Raw genomic sequence first — 14592 nt, forward strand, 5'->3', positions numbered from 1 at the left:
TGAATGATTGGACAGCCACACCACAAAAAAAGGATGGAGGGTAAAAGAAAGAAATAATTCAGCTTTCAGTGGTTTATGCTTTCTTTGTTGTTCTACTTTGCCGGAGAAAGCTTTCTGCATGATGATAAAGTCTGCCTTCACATAGCTGCACCACCCTGTTTTTTCACTGTGCACCAATCAACTGTATGCTTTCTGTGGGTCTGTTTTCCCGTCTAACCGCTGCGCCCCTTCCCTCCTCTCGTCCTCACTCCATCCTCGTTTCTGTCTCCGGGTGACGAGTCAGGGAGCAGCGAGGGGTCCGAGATATTTGCATCGGTACCTCGCCTCATTTCCTTTGCTAATGGGAGACATGGGAGCATGGCAGCAGACAGAAATTGGAGCTGTGGGACTGGGGAGCAATAGGTGGGTGGGTGGAGGGGTTGACGGAGCAAGAGATAGACAGACAGAGAAGGAGAGGTGCTATAAAAAGAAAGACTGAATGATGAAGTGTGTTCAAGTAGGCTGGTGGGCACTGGAGAACACATTAGCATTAAAATAGCAAACAACCAGTAATGCAAATGATGTGCGTTTCCAGGAGTGAGTCATTTGTAGCCTAAGTGTGTTGATTAAAACCGAGGTAACACTGATTCATTGTTCCTCACGCTATGTGACTAGATCAACTTAGACAACCCCTTCTCCTCCTCCTCCTCCTCCTCCTCCTCCTCCTCCTCTTTGAGATGCTAGAGAGCTCACTGATTCATCCACTCCGCTAGTACTGCAATGTTGGTATTTCTACATGTGTGCAGGCATGTGTGTGGCTGAGTTCTTGTGCCTTTTGGTGGTGGGCAGTGAAGCACCGCTCACTGGTTCACTCCAGTAGAGGAGGACAGGCCCACACATCATTCCCATGACAACACCATGCCCGCTTGCCAATGTGAGCACCTCCACCTACCAAAGTCATTAGGCAGGCAGCCACCGATGCATTACCCATTATCAGATGGTGCATAACAAGCAGGTAGACCCTCACAGAAAAATAGGCGCCAAAAACAACAAAGCAATACAATTCCGCTCTCAGTCGAGCAGTTGAGTGCGGTGACAATTCAAAATTTTGACTGCTTAAAAAGGCCAACTCTGCAGCTAATGGGAGCGCTACCACAAAACAGCAAAAACAAACGCAATAGGTCCCAATCCCTGCCTGCCCCCTCTCACCGCTGTGGGACTCTATCACCCAGCTGCAGAAGGTGATTTGGACCTGGGAGCATCCCTGTTTGCCATCCATCTGGTACTGCAGTGCTGGGAATGGGTTCAGTGTATGTGTGCTTCTGTTTGCAGCAGTGGACGATTGCATGCCAGGCCCCTGGGCTGGCAGCACTCTGTGCAGAACCTAACGCAAGCATTATTGCTCTCCAGGGGAAATGGGGTTTGTGTCCCAGCACAGCTGAGAAGGCTACATGCTGGGGGGGTGGGGGGTTGGTTGCCAACTATGAAAGATTTGACTGAGGGTAAGGCCTAGGGCGACAGTTAAAGGAAGGAAGGGAGGAACTGTACACACTAGGAAATAAACATGCGTCACAGGCTTCTGTTTTGACACTGCATTATGACAAATATGAGCACCTCCTTCACAAAAGCCGAGCACTGCAGCAGCCTGAAAACTGCAGGTCTGCATAGAGTACTCCAGCAATTTAGCATTGCATTGCTCTCGTGCAGCTGGGGTAATCACGAGAGGCAGATTTCAATAGCTGAGATTGATGCAGGCCAGGCTGGGATGTTCCTGACTTTCAGACTCTAGCGCGGCTTGGGAAACCCCACGCAATCCAACACTCACAACCACTTCACACCTTGACTGGCCAGGCGAAAGGAGGTGAGGAGGTAGGCAGGGTTTGAATCTCTAAGCTCTCTTTTTCAGTCTTTACATGAGTACTTAATGCCATTTTTGGTGTGAACAACCTACATTTAACCAATTAGCACATCTTGCAGGTGGCTTTCAGCTTTGAATGCCTTCTGACACATTGTACAACTAGTTCTTGCAGGCATAACCCCGTCCTTAGACTCTCTTTCCCTGGTAAATGGCCACGACTTTCAAACTCCATACCCCTAGTTTGTAACATAGGCTCAGTCCCAGAAGACACTACACATATGTTTTACAGGCTGAGTAGTATTCGCCATGACTAGTAAATGGATCTTCAAGCGCAAAAACAGTGGAGTACCCCTTTTTGACTCCATATTGAAACTGGTTCCCTTGAGCGATCTGTCAGTCATCAACTGAGAACCAAAAAACTGTTAATGTTTGAGGCCGCACTCCAACTCCCTTAAAAGCCGATAATGGCGATCGCGGTTGCAGCGCCACACTTGTTCCCGGTTAAAACGATCGTCTCCTCTGCCCTTCTTTAATTGGGATTGACATTTAAATGAAGTAGTTAATGTGTGCCAAGGACAGAGTTTGCCGTGTTAACAATTAAAATGCTGCTTAATGGGGCATGCCAGAGCTATTTTGAGTGCATGTTGTGGGAGAAAGAATAGGGCATACTCTATTAGTCAGAAACCAGAGCGTTTCCCTGAAGTGGGCCAAGGTCAGAGCCACTCCTTCGTTTCCAGGCTAGCTGCTCATCATCCAGGCACTTCAAAACCCTGACTAAAGTCATTAACATAAACACCAACATGGGAGAAGGCTTTTAGCATAACAAAAAGTGGCCATCGAGGATATTCTGTCATTTATGTAACACCTCTCGAGGCATGTAGAAAAGCAAGAGCGACCAGGCTTACATGGGAACTGAGAAGTGCCCTCAGGGCCCATTACACCTCTCTTTGAAAGACAGGCTTCCTCTCACTCCTCGCTCACTCTGCTATAAAGCTCTGCATGTCCACGCCGTTGGGAAGACTTGGGCTCGCTGGTGCTGAGGAAGTTGGATCAAGCTGGCCGGAGCTTTTGGGCTTAAGAGATCACAGAGTAGATGAGAAAAAACAGGGGAGAAAGCAGGAGGCATAGCGCCCGCCCAAATCAGACACAACTCTGGGGCGTCTCAAAGGCGTCTGTGTGGACAGGAGGGAGTCGGGATGGAGCAGAGAGAGGGCTGTGCCAGAGGTAGGTGGAGGAGGAAGTTAAATACAGAGCTCCAATGTGTGTCCTTCCCACCAAGCCTGTCCTTCAGCCTTCATCCCTCTGAAGGCTCCAGTGTGCCCCTGTGTCGCGGGCCAGAGGGGGAACAGGGCTGCTCTCTGTGCTTTCCACACCTTGTGAAGGGTCAGTCACCCCGCAGGCAGCTCACAGTGTGTTTTTGGGGTTAGATGTGGGCCCAGGCCCGAGGAGGCCTGTGTGTTCATGTGCCACAGAAAAGTTTACAGTGAAGGAGGAGTACCTTGATACGGGCTGTGAAGTGGGCCGGCTGTCGAGCTCCTGCAGATGCAATGACTGAGCACAGTGTTAAGAATATTGCACAAATTCTTTGCACATGCTACATCTTTCCATCCTGCCGTCGAGAGGATTTTACACAAACTGAAGAAATGCTGTGGAAAAACAGCCTTTCTGTAAGCTCAAAATGGCTGCATTGCTGCAACTCAGGGAGAAGAAAGATTGCAGGCATCTGAGGAGAGCTGACTGGCATCCGACAAGCTGATATTGACCTTTAATGGCACTGACATTTGTTATTCTGTCTGCAGACATTTAACGAAAAGTGCCTGGCAATACACTGTGGCGTTAGAGTTAATAGTCAAATTATGCCACATTCAAGTCACAGGCTTCCATCCAAGTGTATTTCTAAAAAATAGCCAAAATAAAACATGAACTAGCGTGTGTTACATCAGCTGGAGTTATGCAAATGTGCTCAAGAGGATGTAACACATTTACATAATTAAACAAGCACCTGTAACTCTGCTACAACATGGAATTTCAATGCCACTTCTCTCAGATGGCATTTCCTGCATCTCATTCAAATGAATGACACAACATGTTGTGTTTCTTTCCTGCCGTAGATTTTCTTCTATTGTCAGTCTGCATTTACGGATCAAGCTACTTAAGATACTGAATGCACTATATTTGTGTGAGGTTTTATGGATTTGTCAAACCTGTGAGTAATCAGTCCTGTTTAGTTGTCAGGGATCAGACCTATAAAAGGCCTGCGTTCACTCAAATAACCATGATTATTTTGCAGAGGAAATCTATGTATGAGACTGACATGGACATTTTTAACACCTCGTTTTTTCTACTTGGGGTTTATTTTAATTCTTTATATCAATGTGAGCTCCATGGATGAAACCCCAGCTGCTGCATGTCCATGCCCCACATGAACATATGTGTATTTACTGTACATATGAGGGTAAAAGAGAGAGGAGGAGAGCATGAGACGGTCTCTTGTTCAGATGTTCCCTCCTGTGTGTTCTCTCAAAGTTTGCCATCAAAAAACATTAGCAGAGCCCAGAGCGAGCGTGTTCTCTCTCACTACAGCGATCTCGCTATTGATTTCCTGCAGACTTTTGTGGTTCAATTCGGCTTCGAAAAAGAGGAGCGCCTTGTTTTGATTCCTGCCTTGTTTCTCAGAGCAGAGTCACTGAAGCGTCACCGGGCTGCAGACCCTGTACCACCCTGTTCATTCCACTGGGGGAATTAAGGCTCCATAAACTCCCCCTCAGGTTCCTCTGAAGTTTTTTCGGTATTTTGTACATCAGTCTGTCAAATGTAACAACCAAAGAGAAGGAAAAACCTGCATTCTGAGTGAAAAGTGTGTGACGGTCTGAGTGTAACATCTGCAATACAGTAACCATAAAAAGCATCGTATGAGGACTTTCTGTTCAAAGCTCTGGTTCAATGTTTCCAAATCAAGTCCATTATGGTAGAGAAATACATCCTTTTAAATAGAGTGTCTGTATTAAGCTTCGTCCAACAGTGCAGCACACAGTTAATAGTGCAAAGCAGAGGTGGGCTATCTGAAAGCCTTTTCTAATACAATATTGTTGTTTCAGGGAGCCTTTTAAAGTCACCATCTGCACTCTCCTCTCCGTCCTCTCTCTCTCTCTCCAAGGTTTAGATGAACAAACTAAGTGTTGGCTATGTGTGGCTCTTCCAGAGAGCAGGCGCATCCATTCCTCGGCTCTCTTTATCTTTTCCTGCTCCCCCTCCCTGACAGCAGTGTCGCTACGATTGTTAACCCAACCCCAGCAGCCCCTGTTTTGTCAGCAAAAACGCTCCCAGGAGCGGAGCGCTGAAAGATGCCCCTTCTTCTCTTTACTGAGAGGGAAAAAATATATGGTTCAATTATAGGGTCTGTCAGGCCAGTCTGAGTTTGTGATGGCCTGAGCTGAGCTGTGGGGAGATAAAGCCAAGCCGCAAACTGATGTACAAACCTGATTCCAGAAGGTTTGGGAACCTGCAAAACGAAATAAAACAGAACGTTGCTAATCCTTTTTGACATAAACTCAACTGAAACCAGCGCAAAGACAATATCTTTAATGTTTCACCTCATCAGCTTCATTGATTATTCTGAATTTGATGCAGCAACACTCTACAGGACAGTGCAACTGAAGACTGGGAAAGTTGTGGGATGCTCCAAAAACACCTGTTTGGAACATTCTACAGGTAAACAGGCTCACTGGTAACAGCTGAGAGGATCATGATTGGGTACGAAAGGGGCATCCTGGAAAGGCTCAGTCGTTCATAAGCAAGGATGGAGCGAGGTTCACCACTTTGTGAACACACGATTAAATAAAGGATGTTTCTACTCAGGACTCAGGAACTCCTCAGAAAACTGTTGTTGGTAAACACAGTTTGTTTGCGGATGATTACATTCCTTTTTGGACCCAGGGCTGTCACACAAGCAGAGCTCTTTGTGGGTTTGAGTATAGCTCTATTTAAAACTCAGACTGGCAAACAAAAAGAGAAATTAAAGTTAACGTTTGACCTTGAAGAATAAGCAGTGAATCACAGGCAGAAGCTGCCTTATTCAACTTTGCCAGCTAACTCTGGATATGCCGGATGTAACGTAGAAGCACTGACTCACCAAACAGGTGAGAAACGGAGGGAGACACAGTGAATCAATGCAGTTAAAAGAAGTGATTTAGTGGATCAGTGAGTCGATGTGTGCGTCAGCCGTGTGAGTTAAGAGCTGATGTCTTGGCTGCTGCTGCAGGGCTAAGAGGGATTTTAAACTGGAGGAAGTGGAGTTAATGTGCGATCTTGAAGAGAAGAGAGCTGGCCTCGCGTTCTTCACCCATTCTCAGCCCACCAGTTTGACACAGATGATAAGAGGCCCCAAGCAGAGTGCAAAGGCACATCACCCACACACACTCACGCAACGCAGAAATGAAAAACACCTCAGCTAGAAAAGAGGAGGAAGATGGAGGAAGATACCGCTGCAAAAAAAAAAAAAGGTGCACAGATGACACAAACTGAAAACTGTGAAAGCATACGGAGAGAAAACAAGCTCGGTTTCCTAGAGCTGCTTAGCCCACATATGGTAAGAGGGTGATAATCTGACTTTTAATCAAAGGCCAGGCCACCGCTGATAGGCTTGCTAAGCTCCAGCTCATTGTGAGGGGATGGCAGACCTGAATGAAAGAAGGCAGCTGAATGATATCAGCAATTCTGACTCAGCCGCTACGTCAATAGTGGCATCACAGGCCCACCTTCAGCATCACCAGCGCTATCAGGCCATCTAGGGCGACCTGAGTCCCACCGATCGATATCCAGCCTCCTCTCCCCACAGCCTGCACGGTTCAATAAGAGACAGCACAACCGGAGTGTGTGCCTCTGATCCGGCCCTCCAGACGGTGGATGTTACTGTGATCAGCATGGATTAGATGTCTTTCGAGCCTGATCAATGAGAGATGGAGGTGGGGGTTGGAGGAAGCTTTGGTACCACCTCCCGCGGGCTGTAATGACTCTGATAGCTGATATCTGGAGCTGTGGGAGTCAGGAGAGGAGCTGTTTGCCACGCTGGAGATAAAACAGATGCTGCTCCCAAAGGACGGCAGCATGGATGTAAGCCGAAAAGCAGAGAAACACTGAAGCTCTCTCTCATCCACACACTCTATACACGGGGCGTACAGAGTTAGATTAGTGGAAGCAGGGTGTAAAACAATGAAGTTGTCATGCTGAGTTAAAAAGAGTATTTCTGAATTCATTTCGCTTGATAAAACTTGCTTTTCTGGAGGTGCAACTGCTGGAGGAGCGGTGTAACAGATTTGTCAGGCGTCATCTTCTCCCGAGCTCGCTTCAAGAAGATTCGGGTCAAGTGCGAGACAAGTGTGACTGTTCGCACACACAAAACCACACATCCGCTTTATTGACGCACTTCTGCAAAACACCGGGCTCTTCTGCCTTGTTAATTATGTCGCTTTAGAGCAAATACTTCAGCAGACGAGCTGTTAACAGTTCACACTTAGAGAGAAAAGACTGATTTCAACAACTTTTATTATTAAATACACACTGGAACCAAAGGTGTGATGGAATGACGAGGCTCAAAGGTGCAGACAGTTGGAAATTTAGAGCGATTTCTGCAGGGCGCCGGCGTCGTATTCATCTTTTAGGTGGCAGCAAAATGTCTCTGCAGTTCAACAATGGTATGTTCAGATCTTGGTGGAACCATCTTCACATTTATGCTGCAGTAGGCCAAAAATATGTCTATTACAAGCTTTTTCTATATACTTGCAGTGAGATCAAAGTCCCATTTCAGAGGGTAGAAATGGCAATGACAATAAACCTTGGAAGCAATAACCTCCAAGTTTTTATCACAACTGACTTGTGGGGGGAAACTAAACTACTGTAGTTCTTCACGACAGCAGAAGCACTGGATAATGTGCAGGCTGGCGCTCGGGTAAAGTGAGGGCAAATTGTGCTAAAACACACAATATCATCGAAAAGCTTTTAGAGTGCGGAGTTATTCTGAAATTCAGCCTCAGAATAATCCCTGCCAGCTAAATATATTTTACTTAAACTAATGCATTTCATTCACTCAGATTTGGCAAACAAAAAAAATAGGCCCTCCTGAGTGAGTGCGTTATTTTTCACTGCCTGACATTTCACATTAAAGACTCAGAAAAGTGGCCTTAAACCGTCTTTCTTAACGTACCGCGTGAAAACTGCCTACACGCACATCGCTACCATAATCCTGGACAGCCTGGAGAGCTATGAGGACGACACGCCGTCAAGACTGAGAAACTAGTGTTTTCGGCTAGAAATAATCTTGACACAGAGAAAGCAAATGAGTAACACTCTCCCTTCTGTCAATACTGATGACCGTTATGCCCTCGAGAAAGGCAATTAACCCACGACAGCTCTGGCTGAGCTCCACTGAAAGACCGTGGTTGTGCTGTGCAGCCACCAGGTGTGAACGTGTGTGACTGAGCGACTGTGCGTTGAAGCCAAGCATCAAACCATACCTACATAAATTAATGTAAAAAAAGTCAATACCAGATACCACACACACCTATACACACACACAGTACCGCACACAATATCTGCATATTCATGAAAGAACTGTATAACAGCATGTTTCTGATCAAATGGCTTTAGCCGCCACCCTTCCTGAGTGCAGCTGGACCCAAACAAGAGGTCTATTTAGTGTTTGTTGTTGTTGTGCGGAGCGGTTGAGGGGGTTTTTACCTGGCCGAGCACACTGAGCCAGTGTTTAAGCCCGAGCGCTGTCATTCAGCAGCAGCTCAGCGGCATAAATGCGCCACTGTGTGCGCGTGTGTTTTTGTAAATGAATACTGAAACACTGAGGCCACTGTCAGCGTGAGGCGTTGCACATGTGTGAGGGTGCATGTATCTGCGGCTGGTGGCGGTGAGGCAGACTTCTGGTGCTTTCTGTTAGTGAGGATGATGAGTTCATAACAACGAGATCAGCGCTGATGACGAACGAACCACTGACTGCTTCTACTGTAGGCCCAAACCTGACCGAGCTGAGGTGTGACAGGCGTCACAAGAGGACGGGGATTACGCAGAAACACGGAGACGGAGGGAGTGAAACCTTACCCTGACCTCCCCGGGGTCAGCAGTGTCACTTCTCCAGCTCCCCACTGAGGAGCTCTGCTGAGTCTATCCCCGGGATGTGCACCTCCGGTCAGGCACGCCAGTCTGCCAGGCGGGGGTGGGGGGGGGGGGGGGGGGGTGCTTGCAACGGGAAAAGGGCAGCCTGCGTGCCCTGAGGCAAACTCAGTGCAGCTGTCAGAATCCCTGACCCCCACCCAGTCCACCCCCACCCTATCTCTGCCACCTCCAGCCTCTCACATGGCACCGACCCGGGCCAGCTGAGGGGCTCAGGGGTGGAAGGGGACCACCACCCTGTCACTCCTTCAGAGAGTGAGAGACAGCATGGCTAGAAGGGCCAGTGTTCACGTCTTTTTTTAGCGATTTTCCCTTTTCATTTTACCTGTCATGCAAAGCCCTGCACAGCTTGCAGCTTGCCCCGTCACTCCTCACCCAACCCCTGGAGTGCGGCAAGAGAATCTGTAATTTTTCAAGCTTGCTTGTGATACAACATCTGAATAAATATGAAACATGGGAATTGTATCCCCCCAAAGGACACATTTAAGAAAATAAAATGCTGCGTAGATAACTAAATGCTTAGACAGGGAGTATAAAAAAATAACTGCAGCTTTTGATGAAGCATTTTACACAAAACTTTCAGTGACGACAGCTTTGAATAGGACAGTGCTGCTCTGCCTGGCCATGACAGGACAGTGATGCCAAGCTTCCCCCGGCTAATTGGGAATTAACTGTGTGCTTGTACTGGCAATGGGAAAAGCGACCAGTGAGTACGTCACAGCTTTAGCACAAAACTTTTCAGAGACTCCAACTGAAGGTCGCTGTGCTACTCCGATCGCTTTCAGCGTAGGATGAAATCAAGGGTAGCAGTCACACAGCGAGGAAGAGCGAGAGAGAACAAGAGAGGTCAGCAAACATCCAAAAGTGTATAAATTCGGTCTTGAGCCACGTTGGCTCCAGCTGTGTGTGCTGCTCAGTGTGAGCCGGCTGGTCACCTTGGCTCAGCAGGTGATGATACTGTGGATAAGAGCAGTGAGGAGGGGGATCAGAAGAAGGTCAAAGAGAAATAGCAAGAGGCCACTTGAGCAGCTGATGAGCAAAAATCACACAGAAAATGATAAGGTGAGAGGCAGCAGTGTAAGAGCAAGTGGCTGTCAAAAAAAACCCCTGCAAAATTACAGAAATAAAAGGATTCTGCAAGCGTGCACAGGAGTTAAAAGTGTCGGAATAACATGCATATGTTTATCAAGAAAGTCTTGACCGACAGCAGTCAGCACGGCGACATGCTTAAGATACAGATGAGATTCATCTGTGTGCATGCGCGATGCTCCGCATGTGAGCCACGAGCCAGCTCCACAACCAGCGGGAGGTCAAGCAAGAGCTCGTGTCAAGGCGGCGAGACAGAGGGAAGCTTCACCCTGCACTGCGGCCATAATGAGGATGTCACTAAACCACTTCTACGACAGCCCGTCAGAAAGATGTGGGCTGGGATGTTTCCAAATTCCCAAATTATGCTCTCTCTCTCTCTCTCTCTCTCTCTCTCTCTCTCCTCTGCTCTCTTTGTTTATATCTCACTCTGCACAATTCTACTTAAAGTCTTGTCAGTTGTCTCTAGAGACCCGACTAAGTAAAGGAGTCAATGTTGACATATCCCCCTTCATGTGAGGTGCGCTCCAAAGTCACCCAACTCACAGTCTCAGATAACCATCTCCAAAAAAGACCCCTCCAGCTTCCCAAGCGGACAGAATGTGGAGTGCAGCCCCGGACTGACCCCTTTTTGCATGTAATATTAATGCTTTCTGTCCAGCGACCCTGTGAGATGAACGAGTCTGAAGGCACGTTAATGCATTTTGTGGCATGTTTCTCCACGGGCTTCCTGAAGTGGAAGTTAACATGAGTATCCACCTCTAGCAACACACAGTGACAGACAGGCTGTTTGTCTCTTGCCACTCTGTATCAGCGGTGCCAACAAGAAGCAATTAAAAACCGAGCAATGCTCCCAAAACACACACGCGCGTGCGCACACACACACGCGTACACACACACACCACCTACGCCTCCTCTCAGCACTCACAGTTCATATTGTGGTTTATGGGGGTAACAGCTGCGTATGTTTTCTGTGCAGTGAGAACAAATTTATGAACAATTAAGACATGAAACCATTTATTTTGAAAACCTTAAAAACAAGTTCCATAAACTGAAGGTGTTAAGTTGGATCCAGATTGGATTTGCTCTCCATTTTCATTCCCACAGTTCAGAGTCAGTTCCTCTTGTGACACAAAGAACTTGGCGTTGATTTAATTATCCTGAGGAAAAAACAACCCTGATCCCTTATCTGAACGTGCATTAAAGACATCATGTATGTTTCCCGTCTGTGGAGAAAAGTCGCTTTTAACTCTCAAACTCGAAGTCTGCTCCCCTTTAATAAATGAGTTTTAATGAGTTCAGTGAAGTACATTAATTCGCCTCAGTATATTGATGAGCTCTGAAGCGGGTCTGAAAATGAAAAGCAAACATTTTGAATGAACTTGAAATCAATAGAACATTAAATTAAAGCTAAAAGATGATTTATTCCACTAAAAGCCTTTAAGATGATTTATAGTGTGTGCATGTCGTCATCTCCACGAAGCAGCAGGAGGATGTATGTGGGTGGGATATTATGGAGCGGTTCAAACGAAGAGTAGACGAGGTGATGAAACATGATTCATGTTATTCTGTCCGTGAGCTAAACGTGGTTGGCAGCTACGCACAGTATTTGTTAAGTATTTCTGTTTACATAATAATCCCTTTCACCTGCTCTCCATTACATTATCAGCGCCATGCTAGTATCATACATAATGTGGACAAAATGATTGAGAAATGACAGTTTATGGAATAAATGAAGCGCATAATGAAACAATTCATCACACCTGCCAAGATCTGAATCCAGATCAAGCAGTTTCAGGTCACAGTTTGAACCTGCGTGTGGCTTTGAAGCGGTGTGTGACAGACACTACAGTCGGTCCGTTCCTCTGCTAAGGAAGCGCTCCTTCCCTCCCGTGGTGTGAGGTTACTCTTTCTGTGTACAGTAAATCCAATTAGTGACTGCAAACGTGCCAATTAAGGTTGTTCATCATGTTTCGCACCTAAAATTAGGGCACCTAAATATGAGCTTACAGTCAGAAACAAAAGGCTTTATGTAAAGTATGAGGAACTCCACACTGAGCGCACGAGAGGCAACATCAGAGCGGGACTGGAGCACTTCATGCTCTGCAGGAGTCTGTTTCCAACTGAGCTGCTGCTCCGCCTCAGATGAACTACGAAACTACTGCCAAACAGGGGATCTAAATGACAAGGTTTCCATCTTTGGAACGATGCTGGTTTAACCTAACTTGTACAGTTTTAGGTTAGCAGCCAAAAACAAAGCCGGAGAGTCAAAGCCAAAGTTTTCCACACAGGCTGTAATCACTGTACTGTGTTCTGAAACCAGACGTCCTGCACCAAACGGCGACATGCGTCCCGTTAAACAACATCTCCTCTAGCTCCACCTCCTCAAATGCCAAACTCTCTGGAGCTAAAAAAAAATTATTAAAAAAACAATAAAACACAAACGACTACGAGACATTTATTACACACTCGATCATAACAGCAAGACAGATCGCAGCATTTATCAGGCAGGGCCATTCAGAGAGAGAAGCCAGCGCTAAAAGGTGCTGTCCATAAATAAAGTCAGCACAGAGCAGCTGCACTCTGGCAATTTCTCTAAATCAACCCTGCGATATTTCACTTGATTTATCAGGCCTCTTACTTGTTACAACAAGTACTGAGCGTCAGGATTGCAGCAAAAGAGGTGTCCAGTAGAAAATCTAATATGATCCAGTGACAGCTTCACACGCTCCACCATGACCCTGCTAACTTTAACGGATTCCAGCATCTGTACAGCAGCATGCCTGATTACAACATGTACTTTACTGTTTGTTTTTTTTTTAATGAGCCATGCCAGCGCTGATAGACATGTCAAACTTGAAGGATTCCCCCCTAAGCAGAAGGCTGTTAAATCTGTCATTACTGGTCCCAGTAGACCATATCAGATTCAGTGTGTGTGTGGAATTAATGCTCATCATGAAAACACGTCCTACATGCAGGATCTTGCATGCAAATTCAATTTTTTCCCCCACTTTAAAAGGCAATGAACCCTGAACGTCCTGTCAGTCATATAATGCTTTATGAAGAAACATTTGACAAAGGTTAGCAATGCAAAAGTATGTAAAACTATACTGAGAGTTAAACTACCTCCTGAATACTATTTGATGTTGTCAAAAGTGACAACAACACTACAAGGTCTGATAAGGTTTGCAACAATTTTATTAACACGCTCAATATTTAAGTTTGAATAAAAAAGCTTTGTATTAAAGTGATTTCCCTCTGGAGCAAAGTGAATATTTGATTTGCGATAATTACACTAAATGTAATATCAGCAGGCTGCAGTGCAGAGCAGAAAGTGCACCGGGAGGCGAAGTATTGACAATTTTCACAGGAAAATACTATTAAGTGAGATTATTAAGTCGGGATGTGAGCATAATGTTGTACAGAGGAGGACTGAGTACATGAGAGGAGCAGATGCAGCCAGTATCGACCCGCGGATCACTATGAATGAACAGTTGTTTGAAGATGTCCTGCACCAGTTTTGGTTCTTATACAAACAAAGCACCAAAGAAAAAAAACCCTGTATCAGCTTTATGGTGATATTTGCATTTTCTCCGACTGTCGCCCATTTTTAGGCTTTAATCTATTTATTCAAGAATTTCACATTTTCACCCAGGAAGCAGTTCAAAGTATGTTTTCCAACAGGATGACAAGTGTGGAGAAGACGGATGAGACGTCTGGTGTTGCCAATGCGCAATTACGCATAACCTCCAACACTGATTAACGAACTCCTCACCGAGACCAGACGCGCAGTTAATCCACCGAAAGCGACGAGCGAAATAAAACTTTACCACAGCGCATGTAAAATTCACCACAGCCTGTCAGGACCCAGCAAAACTCAACATCTGAAACTGTCGTATCCGGATCAATTCAAGCCAAAATCCAAACTTTTGCAGAGACAGCGCTCTGCCTCGCGCCCGACAACACAACAAGAAAGGAGAGCGCGTCGTCTTACCGGTCCCGTTCCGTTTCCGACTTTCCCGGTGCTCGTCCGTGCCCAGCAACAGTGGAAACAGATTGGTACAGACTGGTTGCCAACGCAAAAAACACAGAGCTGTCCAGTGCAGCGGCTTCGTTAAGTTAGACTCATTTATGCAAAACTAAAGCCGGAAGCGTCTTTTAATAATAAAGGCGTACATGTCTCTGCACCGGCAGAGGAGCAGTTGGCATTTTACAGCCGTGCAACAAATCCTCTTTGAGTGGACTTATGGTTACTTAAAGAAAACAACATTTATATAACGTATAGGTCTAGTTTCTGTTGATGTTCGAATTTACTTTACGTCCAAAGAGCCATAAAGCAAACGGAGTTTTATTTTGAAATACACGGCCGGATGTCTCCGCTCTTCTTGCCTCTGGTCACTTCACACAAACCCGCCTGGCAGCAGCGCATCAACCCATCACCGACCCTAACCCATGCTCCTGGCACCTGTGACTGTAATTAACAATGACAG

The 14592-nt window shown here is 46.2% G+C and overlaps 1 protein-coding gene across 2 annotated transcripts in view; it reads right to left on the minus strand.

Annotated features, from left to right (window-relative positions):
- znf385c (zinc finger protein 385C) overlaps positions 1 to 14187 on the minus strand; it is a 118772-nt gene extending 104585 nt beyond the window's left edge. For both annotated transcript variants that reach the window (XM_076753505.1, XM_076753504.1), the window contains exon 1: positions 14097 to 14187. The gene's annotated coding sequence lies outside the window, so the exon portion shown is untranslated. The remainder of the gene's footprint in view (positions 1 to 14096) is intronic.
- Positions 14188 to 14592: the final 405 nt, after the last annotated feature.

This window comes from Chaetodon auriga, chromosome 16 (assembly GCF_051107435.1).
Source record: "Chaetodon auriga isolate fChaAug3 chromosome 16, fChaAug3.hap1, whole genome shotgun sequence".
Lineage (NCBI taxonomy): Eukaryota > Metazoa > Chordata > Actinopteri > Chaetodontiformes > Chaetodontidae > Chaetodon > Chaetodon auriga.